General features: G+C 49.1%; 1 long non-coding RNA gene across 1 annotated transcript; it reads right to left on the bottom strand.

The window, feature by feature from the left end:
• Positions 1-1,198: 1,198 nt before the first annotated feature.
• Positions 1,199-5,548, bottom strand: LOC116150040 (uncharacterized). Its single transcript, XR_004133713.2, has 3 exons — positions 5,105-5,548; positions 3,710-3,796; positions 1,199-1,883 (listed from the first exon to the last, which is right to left on the bottom strand). It is a non-coding gene; the product is annotated as an uncharacterized LOC116150040 (long non-coding RNA).
• Positions 5,549-12,711: the final 7,163 nt, after the last annotated feature.

Raw genomic sequence — 12,711 nt, 5'->3', positions numbered from 1 at the left:
TACATGTGTGTCTCACATTTGTGGCTTGCATTGTATTTCATTTGAATGGTACTGTCCTAGAAGGATTTTAAATCTTAAGGGGAAAGAAAGAAAGAAATTACAAAAGGCTAAAAGAAAGTAAAAGTGATGCTACCACATCTCTGGGAGGGCATGGTCTGCACTTAAAAGCAGTGACAGAAATCATGAAGGGCAATCAGTTGATTTGATTATACATAAATACAAAAATCTGTTTAACAAGAAACAGAATTAAGCAGTTAGTCAGTATTGGCTGATGTGAATTTGGGGAAAAAGACAATGTACAAAAATTGATATCCTTCAAGAAGGCACGCAAACTGATAAGAAAAATAGTAAGACACAAAGAAATGGGCAAAGGAGTCAAAGCACCAATTATCAGAAGAGAAAACACACAGGGACAGTAGCAGGTGGATAAATGCTCAACCTCAGGGTTATCAAAGGAATATGTGTACAAGCAACAAGACACTTTTTCAACAAAACAAAACACACACACACACAGACACAAAACCTTTTTTTAAAAAATGAGAATAAAGTTAGTTAGAAGTCGATGAAATGGAGACATTCATACATTGTTGGCAGGACTGCAGACTGATTCAGCTTTTTTGGAAAACTACTTGGCACTACACATTAGGATTCTTCGATAGCTTACCACTTTGCCCAATAACAGTTCTAACTAACAGAAGATATTTTCAGCTTAAAGTTGTTTGTGGTTAATAAGAAAACTGGAAATAATTTTTCAGGAAACCACGGTGCTTAATGTGGTAGATGAGGAGTTTACGATGACATGGGGAAAAAAATGCCATGAAACGAGTTAGAGGAGACAGGACTGTATTACATATGCCAAGTGCTTCCAGAATGTAAACCCAAATCCACTCAATAAAAGAAAGGCCAGACAGCAATAGAAATTTGTCCCCAACTTTTCTCAGTCCCTGAGGAATGGAAAAACTCTTATTTTTTAAATGCCACAAGTAACAATTCACATTTCAAGAAAAGTCTTTATTTAACCAGCACTTACCAGTGTTTTCTACAGGGCCAGGCCCTGCTCTAAGGGCTTCGTAAATATTAGCTCAGTGCTGTCAGTGGGTAGGTAATGGGAGCCACATGGGTCACTTTAACTTCTCTGGCAGCCACATGAAATTTTTTAATTTTAATAATATATTTTATTTAACATAATAGACCCAAAACATCATTTCAACATATGATCAGTATTGTTATATTAGTGGCTTGAGAGACCCCCCCAAACTAAAAAGCCCACCAAAATTTGTGGGCAAGCCCTGCCTTAAACGTGTAGGTCCTTGCCTGCCAACTGAGACAGAATTCTCAATAATGGGAAAGAGGCAAAGTGGAAAAGAAAGAAAGAAAGAAAGAAAGAAAGAAAGAAAGAAAGAAAGAAAAGAAAGAAAGAAAGAAAGAAAGAAAGAAAGAAAGAAAGAAAGAAAGAAAGAAAGAAAGAAAGAAAGAAAGAAAGAAAGAAAGAAAGAAAGAAAGAAAGAAAGAAAGAAAGAAAGAAAGAAAGGAAGGAAGAAAGAAAGCAAGCTGCTTTATTGCTCAGAGAGAGAAAAAAGAAAACACTCTCGTGGGGAGCCATCAGCCAGGTAGCCGGTTAGACAGCTCCAGCCCCTGATCCAGCCTCAGGGTCTTCCACTGGAAGGCTCTACCATCGTGATCTTCACTCGGGTGGTGCCAAGCATCTTCTACACTTGTTTCTTTCCTCCCGTGGAGCTCAGCCTTTAAACAAAAACTTCACCGGGGAAGAGAATAAAGCAAGAGATACTGGGGTACATCCTTGGAATTAATGCAGCAGTTCTGGAACTTAAATCATCCTGCTGTATGACTGTGTCCTTGGAATTAAGGGGTCAGCTGCGGTGCTGCAGAAAAAATATGTTACAGCTCAGTTGTGACAGCAACCTGCATCCAGGCAAAAGACCAAACAGCACTAGGACAATTGGAGAACTCAGCTTTATTACGCCAACAGGCTCAAAACAGTTCCAAAACAGTTAACACTCTAAGCTCTGGCCCCTGTCTGTAGGTTTACACCGGCTTTTATAGGCTACCAGTTTACACTTTGCAACATCATATGCAAATGAGGTATAACGAAAGTTGACTAATTAGGAACAAGTTTTGTAGAAATGGACCAATCAGGGGGAAGAGAAATAACCAATCAGGAGTGAGGGAAATAACCAACCAGGAGTGAGCTCCATGCAAATGAAGTACTACAAATGGACCAATCAGAAGTTAGGGAAATGAACCAATCAGGAGTGAGCTCAGGGAACCAATAGAATTCTAGGGGTAAGTAAGCCGTTTCAGAGGCAAAAAGTGAGATAGAGCCTCTGGGCCAGGGAACCAGATGGTGCTGGCAGGAGAGTAGTGGCCTTGCCTGGGGGTCCTGCAGGTCTTTTTATGGGGCTTCCCGCCTCAGCGGGATAAGAGAAACAGCCTGGTCGTTTTGCTTTGTTCTGTTTTGTGCTTTTTTTTTTTTTTTAAACAGCCTGGCACTTTCTTTCCCTTGTTAATCAGCCAGGGTCAGTAAGCCTGTCTAATTACCTCTCTTAATTACTAATTGAGATAAATTAATGATCTCATCTGTAAGTAATAGTGAGCTATCTTGCATTTTTTTGGTACCAAGTTTTTGAAATCCAGTGTACACTTAAGTGTAGCACATTTTAACTCCAACCAGCCACATTTCAGATGCTTGATCAGCCACATGTGCTGTTATGGGTTGAACTGTGTCCTCCCAAAATTCATATGTTGATGTCTTAATCACCTATGAATGTGGTCTTACGTGGAAACTGGGTCATTGCAGATGTAATTAGTTAAGATGAGATTTGTATGGAGTAGGGTGCGCCCCTATTCCAATATGACCAGTGTCCCTAATAAAAGGGGAAATTTGGATCCAGACCGGCACAGGGGAGAACGCATGTGAAGATGAAGGCAGAGATCAGGGTGATGCTTCTATAAGACACAGAACGCCAAACATGGCCAGTCAACCATCAGAAGCTAGGGGAGAAGCATGGACCAGATTCTTCCTCATGGTCCTCGGAAGGAACAAACCCAGCCGACACCTTCATCTTGGACTTCTAGCCTCCAGCTATGTGAGAGAATACATCTTGCTGTTTAAGCCACTCAGTGTGGGAACTTTGTTAAAGCAACCCTAGCAAATTAATACAAGTGATCAGCGGTTGCCATTTTGGACAGTCCAGTGTTAGCTCATTTAATCCTCTGGACACGTTCTGAGGTCAGCTCTATTATTATCCTCACTTATGGACAAAATCTAAAGCCAAGGAGGCTCTCAAGTTCTCACAGCCAGTGAGCAGCAAAGCCAGGATTGGAACCCAGGCAGCTGGTGCTGGGCTGGTTGCTAACCCTTCTGCCTGCCGAGCTCCATGGTTCCAGGTCACTCTTTAAGTTTCTGTCTTTCCCGCACAGGGCAGATGTCCTCCGCTGACCCTGTACCACACCACCGCCTCCTCAAACTTCAGCTGATGCTGGGCATGGAGGACTTTTGCTCTACCCATCTGGGCACCAGACAGATGACTCCCTCTTCCGTGATGGGCCCAACTCCTCCCACTTTACAAAACATGACTCATTCCCTAGGTCCCTCCGACCTGTGGGCTGAGAATGATGGTGCTGTCATGGTATGTAACCCTAATCCCACACCTCCCCACCCACTCACGGCAGTGCCTCTCTGTCTCACCTTCCAGGTGCTCCTCAAACTCCTGGCATCTCTCAGTGGCTGCAGGTGTCCTGCTTGTAGTCTGAATTCACACTTGTAACCTGTCAACTGAAGGAAATCCCATAATCTGAACAGCACCTCCATTGTTGGGGTGGGATCAGGCTTTGCAGGAGCCCCTGCCCACTCTGCCCTCACATCTTGGCTCAGTCAGCCCCATCCCACAGATGGCCGAGCAGATGCCAATGGATGTCTCTCCAAAAACATAGGACTTGCCTTGGGTTGCCCTAGGTGCAGGGGTTGGGAGAGAGAATCTGCCAGACACACATGCCCACGGCAGGGTGGCTGCATGCTTGGGCCTGCCTGGGAAATGGAGATTAGGTTCTAGGGCAGCCAGGGGAGGGCTTTCTTAGCTCCCCTACCAACTCAGGGCGACTGCAGGGAAAGGCAGGGCCTTGTGTGACCACATCACCCCATCCTCTGCTCCCCAGGAAAGGAGATGGCCACAAGGGCCTGCACGAGAAAGCAGTGAGCAAGGGGAGCCTGACCACCTACCCAAAGATCTGGGACCAGGGAAAGAGGTGGGTTAGGGGTCTGGGGTCATGTTTGGATTCCTATCTTTCTTCCTTTACAAAAGCCAGGAGGTTCTTGGCCTTCCCAAACCACAGATGACCAAGAGGGGAGTGTATGGAGCTATCTCTCTCCCCTTGCTGCTCTCTCCTACCACAGGGCCTTTGCACATGCCACCCCCAACTTGAACACTCTTCTCTTCCTTCCTCTTCCTGTACTGCCTAGTTAGTGCCTTCTCACATCCTCTGATCCCCCAGTTAAATGCTCAAACAGACCCCTACTCCTCTTTTGCAGAGTATTGTTCTCATTAGACATGGCTTTTTTATTTTAATCCTTTTTTAAAATTTCTTTGGGGGGGTAGGTAATTAAGTTTATTTATTTATTTTCAGTGGAGGTACTGGGGATTGAACCCAGGACCTCATGCATACTAAGTACACACTCTACCACTGAGCTATCCCCTCCCTTAGACATGGCTTGGTTTGACTGCCTTAACTGCCTTAACTGCCAGCCCCAGGAAGTCCTGGGCCATATTTGCTGCTCACCATTGTACCCATGTGCCCATTTCACATGTGCCAGACTGAGCTTCAGAGGCTGGTGAGAGCCAGAGCCAGAGTTTGAACTCTTATTTGTCTGCACTCAATGCCTGTATTCTCAACCACCACCTGTCCTAGAAGATGTTCTGGGTGAGGTGATGGCCCAAAGAAGCTCACAGAGGTGAGAGGGAAGAGAGATACTTCAAGACTAGGTCAGGTCATGAAGAAACTTCAGACCTTTCTGGGGGCTTGGAGCTATGCCCTATCAGGGTGGGGAGCCTTTGAAGCTTTTAGAGGAAGAGACCAAGGTGATTACCTCTGCCAGGAAGATAACCTTGGCCAGGTGTGGAGAGTGACCTGGAGACAGCAGATATTCAGAGCTGGGAAACCAGTCAGGATGCTGTTGCATAAATTCATGATGGAGGTGGGAGGGCAGCATGGAGGAGCAAAGTGAGCAGGGGCAGGTCAGAGCCTCACCTCCATCCCAACCAGAGCTGTGTCGCAGACTTGCTTGGAGATTACTGAGGATCTGGATGTTGCTCGGTGCCTGGCCCATGGGAGTCATGTTCTACCTGTAAATTACACATTCATTACACCTGATGGTTTTGAGCACTTCAAATCCCATGACTAGAAAATGCAGAAATCCAGGGAATCCAAAAACTTACTACAATTTTACTTAAGCTTGTTCCTAAACATCCCATCTGAAATTAATTTGTTTATTGATCATTTTGATACTTGTTTTCATACCTTCCTATGATGAAGCCACAGGGTGACAGTCGTATACTTTGACATCCTTGAATTTCAGTATCAGTTTTTTACTATTTTGTTGGAATTTTAATCTGAATAGACCAAAATGAAAAAGGCAACTTTTTATTAGGTATTTTTTGGTGTTACAGCCTGAGTTATTGACCAGTTAACTCTGGATTGGGCCGCATGGATGTGGGAAGGAGGGGCTTCTCAGGTGATTAAAGCCTGAGCTGACGGTTCTCAGGCTGAATTTACTGTTTATATTTAAACATCCTTTGTTACCTCGATCAGACATCGGAAGTTCATGCCTTTTATGCAGGACTTGTTTGTTTACAACTTAAAATGACCTTTCCTTCTTCTTAAATCTCTTTTTGTGCTTTCCTGTTTTTAGGAATCCTTGGTCTGATTTGTTTCTTTAATATCCTGCCTCCTTGGTGGGGCTTTTTGTCCAGATCCTGTTGCTTCCAGAACTTCACAGGCTGCAGAGATACAGGAGGAGCTGGAGACCCCTCCGGCCCAAGCCTCTGCAGGAACCCGGGACACCAGGCCAGGCCCCTCTGCCTGCAACCACTGGGGGCCTCCCAGAGTATCCCTGGGCTCCACCAGAGCTGTGGATGGGGACAGGAGAGAGATGGAAGGAAATATGGGTCCAACATGGATGAGGCAGGAGAGACTCAGAGAGGAAAGGGTAAGGCCCGCACTCTGCAGCCGCCTCTCCCTGAATCCTTCCACCTGCTCCCCATGCTCCATTCCCCACAAGCCTCCCTCGAAGCTCTGCAAAGCAGGAGTCAGATTTCACTCCCCAACTTCCAGTCCCCCTTACTCAAAAAGCCAGACTGTCCAGGTGGCCTGCAGGGCCTGGGGGTGGGCCTGGGCCACTCATTCAGCATCATCTCTCCACACCCACCATGGCCTCCAGTGATCCTCATCCCACGGTATTTGCACCCTCATTTAGTCCCCCTCCCACGCCGAGCAGGGCTGACCTGTGTGACTAGGTGACGGGAACCTGACGTACAAGGCTTGGTCATAAAGATGTTACCACCTCCTCCCTGCTCTCTGGGATCACTTGCTCTGGGGAAGCCAGCTGCCATGTTGGAAGGACACTCAAACTGTCCTCTGGGGTGGCCGCTGTGAGGAGGAACTGAGGCCTCCTGCAAACAGCCAGCACTGACTTGCCAGATACATGAGATGTCTTGGGAGCAGATCCTCCAGCCCCAGTCAAGCATCAGATGACTGCCGCTGTGGCTGATGGCTTGTCTGGAACCTAATGAGAGACAATGAGCCAGAACGAGCCCACTAAGCCTCTCCATAATTCCTGACCACAGAAACTGGGAGATAGTGTTTGTGGTTGTTTAATTTGTGACACAAGAGATACCTAATACACTCCTCTTTTGTGTCCTTGACCTTCATCCCACTCTACTATTTATCCTTCCCTCAGGGTGGAGTAGGAGGAAGGAATCGTCAGCACTGGGCTGGACGGAAGGGACATCCTGGATGTTCTCCCAGGACCGAGGACCAAGCAGGGAGAGACCCGGGCAGAGGGTTTCCACAGTGCCCCATGCCATCAGGGGAATGGCTGGACTCCTTCAGGCCTATGGATCTCGCTTGCCCTTAGGAAAGGGGACATCTGAGAAGGGGGAGCCCACCAGTGCTGGGGGAGCGCAGGCCTGGGTCAAGTCATGCCAGCTCCCTTTCCCCTCTGGGAAATGGAATAGTCGTAAGCCCCCCACACAAAGCTTCAGAGAGGATGAAATGTGGCTTAAATGAGATCTGTGACCTGATTCTTCCCTCACATCTGTAGGGGCAGGGAGGGCCTCTCTTCAGGGCCCTGATTTCCATCCTCAGGGAGCCTCCAGGCCAGTTCAGCTGGGAGGGTAAGCAACATGGAGTGCAGGCTCAGAGAGGTTGAGCAATTTGCCCAGCATCACACAGTCAGCAAGTGGCAGAGTTGGGAGGCAAATCATGTATCTGGTCCAGGGCCCATCATCCAGGCCTGAGTGACAGCTAGCCTGACCCCAGCCTGGAAGAGGATGCTCAACCAGACAATCCTTAGGAGTGTAGCAGGTGCCCAGCCCATCCTAAAGTGTCTGAGGGCTGAGAGCACTCCTGGGTAAATGTCACTGACTGTGGGCAACAGCCAGCCTTCAGTACTGATGAATCTGGGCAAGGAGTCAGCAGTCCCAGCGTGGCCTTGCCTGAGTCACTTCCCCTCTCTCTGGGTCTCGGTCTCCCCAGCCTCCAAATGGGGGCTCAAAGGACTAGCTCTGGGCCTCTCATCCTAAGTGAGCTGAGAACCTTTGTCCTCAGGAACATGAGGGAGTGTTTGGCCCTGGGCTAAGCATTGAATTAATCCTGACATGATACTCCTGGCATCCTCATCCCCAGATGAGAGAACTGAGGATAGAACCAGTGATGGGATTTGCTCATCCAAGATCTGAACCCAATTCGTGACCCTAGTTGTCTTACAAGAGGACTCATTCCTGGCACGGGGGGGAGGGGGGGATATGCCCTCTTCCAGATGCAGGACCCTTGGAGGGCAGGAACAGAGGCCTCCGTGGCCCACTCACGCCCTCCCTGCTATAGAAGTGTGTGACTCTCCCTGGAACCCACGCCTGCAGTGTTCAACCATGAGGGAAAGGCCCTATGGACCTCATGAAGAGCTCACAGGCTTGAAAGGAAAACATGCCTGTTCCTGCCTCCCCCGTGTCAGAGCTAAGGTTGTGACCTGACTTCGCCCTCTGGGCCAGCCGCCCTCACCTGCACTGCCTGGTATGGTAGCCATGTGGCCAGTCTGAATTGAGATCCGCTGTGAGTATGAGATACATACAGGCAGGATTCCAAAGACTTAGTACAAAGAAACTTCAGTGATCATTTTTATATTGATTATATCTGAAATGATAGTTTTGCTCTATTGGTTTAAAGAAAATATTAAAATTAACTTCACTTATTTCTTTTCACTTTTTTTAATGGGGCTACTGGAAATTTTTAAATGACACACATGGCTTGCATTTGTGGTTCGTGTTATGTCTCTGTCCAATAGCGCTGGTGTAGACGCTGGCCACTATGACCCTGAGAGCTGGGAAGAGACCCAGAGGTTCGGAGCTCAGAGGAACCTCAGGGGACTTGGGGGCTTCATCTCCTGGGGCAGAAGGTGAAATTGGCTAGTATAAGGCTCTCTCCCCCAACTCACCGGGGCCAGCGTCCTCTCCTGCAACGGGCTCAGGTCACTCAGTTCTGTCTACTCACACTGCCCATGGTGACAGAGATGGGGTCCAGCTCGCTGGTCCTGGGTACAGGGCCCACTCTGGCTCCCTCCAGGTCGCCTGTCGTTAGCCCAGCTGGCAGGGCTTCTAGTCCCTACTTTCAGGCAACTGGCAGAGGGGAGGGAGGTCTATTCCTTACTGGGTGTCTAAGGCACTGGCCCCTGGTCTGGCTGCTCTGGATTCAAATCCTCATCTGTATAATGAGGATAGTGATGCTCGCCCCACTGCATACTGAAAGTGACACCGCCTACTGTCACATACAGAGGCCGCTCTCTACCCTGCCCCTCAGTCCCCCACCGTCTGCACCTGTGGTGCCATCAGATGCCTCGCTGAGTCAAGAAGGCCAGACTCACCCCTAGCAGAGGCTGCATGCACAGGACCTGCATACAGTAGGTACTTGTCTGAGACTGCCGTGCAAGGAGTTTGTCCCGGAGGTGATCCCAGGGAACAAAAGTAGGGGAGTAAGGAAGTGAGACAGAGGGGAGGAGGCAGCTGTACAGGGAGGTAATCAAGGAAGGAAGAGCCTGATCCCAATGTGGATAATGGGAGACAGTGTGGAACACGAGCCTCAGAGTCCCACCCGAGGCCAGAGGGTCTTTAGACACCAGCTCCACGCAGTCTTTGCTTGAGGGCTGCCTCAGGGGCTGTCAGTTCTGCTGGTCTTGGGGCCTGCTGGGCATCTGGCTCTGGAGGCTGGAGGAAGGGTTGACGGATACAGGAAGGGGGCATGGGCAGGGGACCCAGGCAAGGCATCAGCAGCCTCGACTCTAATCTGGGATAATGGGTTGGGCTTTGTGCCCGATTCTCAGCCAAAGGCTTCCCTGCTCTGCGAGCCCCTGACTGTTCCTCCCTGGAACTTGGAAAAGAGAAGCAGAGGGCTTGAAAACCCAGGCCCTGCCCTGGAGGAGCCTCACAGAACAGCAGATCTCCAGTTCTGGCCCTGGACGAGCAGAGCTGAGATGGGGAGCCCAGAGGCCCTATGCTAGCCTGGGGACTGGGCTGTCAGGAAAGGATGCCTGAAGCAGACAGCAGAGCTTGCTTTGAAAACACTTAGCAGTGTTAGTTACAGTAGAGGGAACAGCAGATGCGAAGCCCCAGAGGGGTGCAGCTCCATGGCTTCTCCCCAAGGGCAACGGGGGCCACGGAGGGCCAGAGCAGAGGAAGACCTCTGGCTGCAGGTGGAGGGTGAGTCCTATGGGCAAACCCAGGGGAAGGAGTTGAGAAGGGGTCCAGGTTGAAGGCAGAGGTCTGACCCAGGAGAGTGTGTTAGTGTCCTGGGGCTGCTGTAAGGAAGTACCACGAACTAGGTGGCTTAAAACAACAGAAGTTTATTCTCTCACAGTTCTGTAAGCCAGAAGTCTGAGGTCAAGGTGTCAGCAGTGCCATGTTCCCTCTGAAGCTCTGGGTAGAATCCTTCATTGCCTCTTAGCTTCTGGAGGTGGCTATCTCCCTGGGCATTCCTTGGCTAGCAGCTGCATCATGCCAGCCTCTGCCTGTCTTCACGTGGCATTGTCCCTGTGTGTCGTCTGTGACTTCACGTGCCATTTCCACGTCTTATCAGGACACCAGCCATATTGGATTAGGGCCCATCCCAATGACCTCATCTTCACTTGATTATATGTACAAAGACCCTATATCCAAATAATATCAGTCATAGGGAATTGGGGGTTAGGACATCAACATTATCTTTTTAGGGAATACAATTTCACCCATAACAGAGAACACATGGTTTCACTGAATTTCTCCCAGGGGGCAGCCTTGATCCCTGCCCTGGCTTTCAGGAGTCAGGCCTACAGATGCCTGGTCACAGTGGGTGCCTCTAGCCCCCTCTGGCCCAGAATGTCGGAACTGGGCAAGACTAAACTTGGTACCATGGCGCCCTCTGTTGTCCAGGTGTAGAAAGAGCAGTCTGGTTCCTGAAAGCTACACCTGCGGGGCCCCTTGGAGACCTCACACTTTTTCAGCCATGGAAGAGCCCTCAGTCCTGAAGGTCTAGAGGCCGAGGGCACCAGCCTTGGCATCTGACTGACCTAGGTTTGCATCCTGCTTCTATGGTCACCTGGCTGGGTGATCCTGGGCTGGTTGCTCTGCCTCTCTGTGCCTCCTGGGGAAAGCAGAGGGAATTGTGCATGCCCCAACATGGCACAGGACTGGGCACAGAGTGGTTGCTCAATACCTGGCAATGACTCATTATCAAAATATTAATTACGTTAATAAATGAGTTAATAACTATAACGCTTTTAAAACAAACCAGGCAGATAGTAAATGCTAATGAAGTAATTTATATTCTTGTCATCTACTAACTGCCAGAGTTGTTCCTGGATTCCTAAGGGCCTAGGAGTGCCAATATTAATAATAATAAATAATGTAATATGTATAATATTATTAATGGCATTTCTAGGCCCTTCAGGGTCTAAAGAAATAGAATTAGGAGGTTCCACAAACCCAGGATGATATCATATTGCACTAATTCATGTCTCTTTGATTAATAAAAGGGAGAATTATGTAATAAATGCGAGTCACATCTTTTCCTGAAAATAGTCTTAGCTATTGTCAATTTTATTTATTTATTTTTGCTTATTTTGCTCCAAGGGTGTGTTTATTTCTTGCCACAAAGAATATTACGAGGGTGCAGGCAGTGGTCCTGGGGGTTGGTGGGGTCAAATCTGTCCCAGACTGACCAACCATCCTGGTTGCCCAGGACTGAAGAATTTCTTGGGATGTGGGAACTTTCAGTGCTAAAACCAGGACCGTCCCAGGAAACTGGCACAGTTGGTCACCCTAACTCCTTCCCACCCTGCTTGGACCAGAAGCTCACTCCCAGGAGGAAGACTGACTCAAGCCCAGGGAGGGCTTAAGAGCTAACTGATCTGGCTTTGAATTCTGACTCTGGCACTAATTAGCTGTGTGACACTAAGTAGGTCACTTAATCTCTCTGAGCTTTGGTCTATAAAGTTGGGATGTTGGAGCCTGGCACAAATAGGTCTCCAATAAAGAACCTCCCAGCTGTGGTTTCTGTCTTTCCCATCTGGCTGCTGACCCGAGAGTCCTGTGCCCTAGGAAGGGCCTCTATCTCCCTGAGAAGGCTGAGGGCGGCAGGTGGTTAGAGCTGACGCATCCCCACTCTGGTCGATCATACCTGACATGCCTTGGTTGCTCTCTGGACATGAGCTCCAGGAGGCCTGGACCAACTTGCTGACTGCCATATGCTCAAGGCTGAGGGGGCACAACAGACATCTAGTGAATACCATATATTTTTGGGGTTAATTAAACTGGACCCCAGGGTAGAAGGGGAAACCCAGGACCTAGGTAGGGCTAGAGCGCAAGCAGATGGTGAGGCAGCCTGGAGTGGTCAGTAGGAGAGAGGGGGCAGCCAGGGGTGGGGTGAACAAGCACTGGAGATGGAAGGGGTGTGGAGTTCTGAGGAGATGGCTTAGTACTGGGTCTGACACATCCTGCAGTGTGACCACAACAATCCCTTTCTGCTCTCAGAATATCCCTTCCCACATGTGTAATGTGGGATGGTACCTGTGCCTACCTCAGAGGGTAACTGTGATGATTAAGAGATTGCACAAGGAACCCTCAGCCTGGGCCCAGGGCCTGCTGCTCAGTGCTCCTCCAACTGGTCCCCACCTCCGTGTGTGTGTGTGTGTGTCTCTCTCTCTTTCACACACACACACACACACACACACACACACACAAACACATACACACACACACCATCTTTCAGGTCTTGGGAGCTCATGGGAGCCCTTCAACTACACGGGCTTCAGCAGGTGACAGATGCCAGTCCACTGGGCTTCGTCTCACAGACACACTCACAGAGGTACCGCCATGCTCCCTGGTGGGGTCCCCCAATCCCCAGCAGTCACCCCCCAATCATAGCCCCGCCAGTCAGCACCACTGAGGCTGA

This window comes from Camelus dromedarius, chromosome 31 (genome assembly GCF_036321535.1).
Source record: "Camelus dromedarius isolate mCamDro1 chromosome 31, mCamDro1.pat, whole genome shotgun sequence".
Lineage (NCBI taxonomy): Eukaryota > Metazoa > Chordata > Mammalia > Artiodactyla > Camelidae > Camelus > Camelus dromedarius.
The sequence above is the reverse complement of the archived record's forward strand: the minus strand, read 5'-3'. Positions and strand labels throughout refer to the sequence as shown.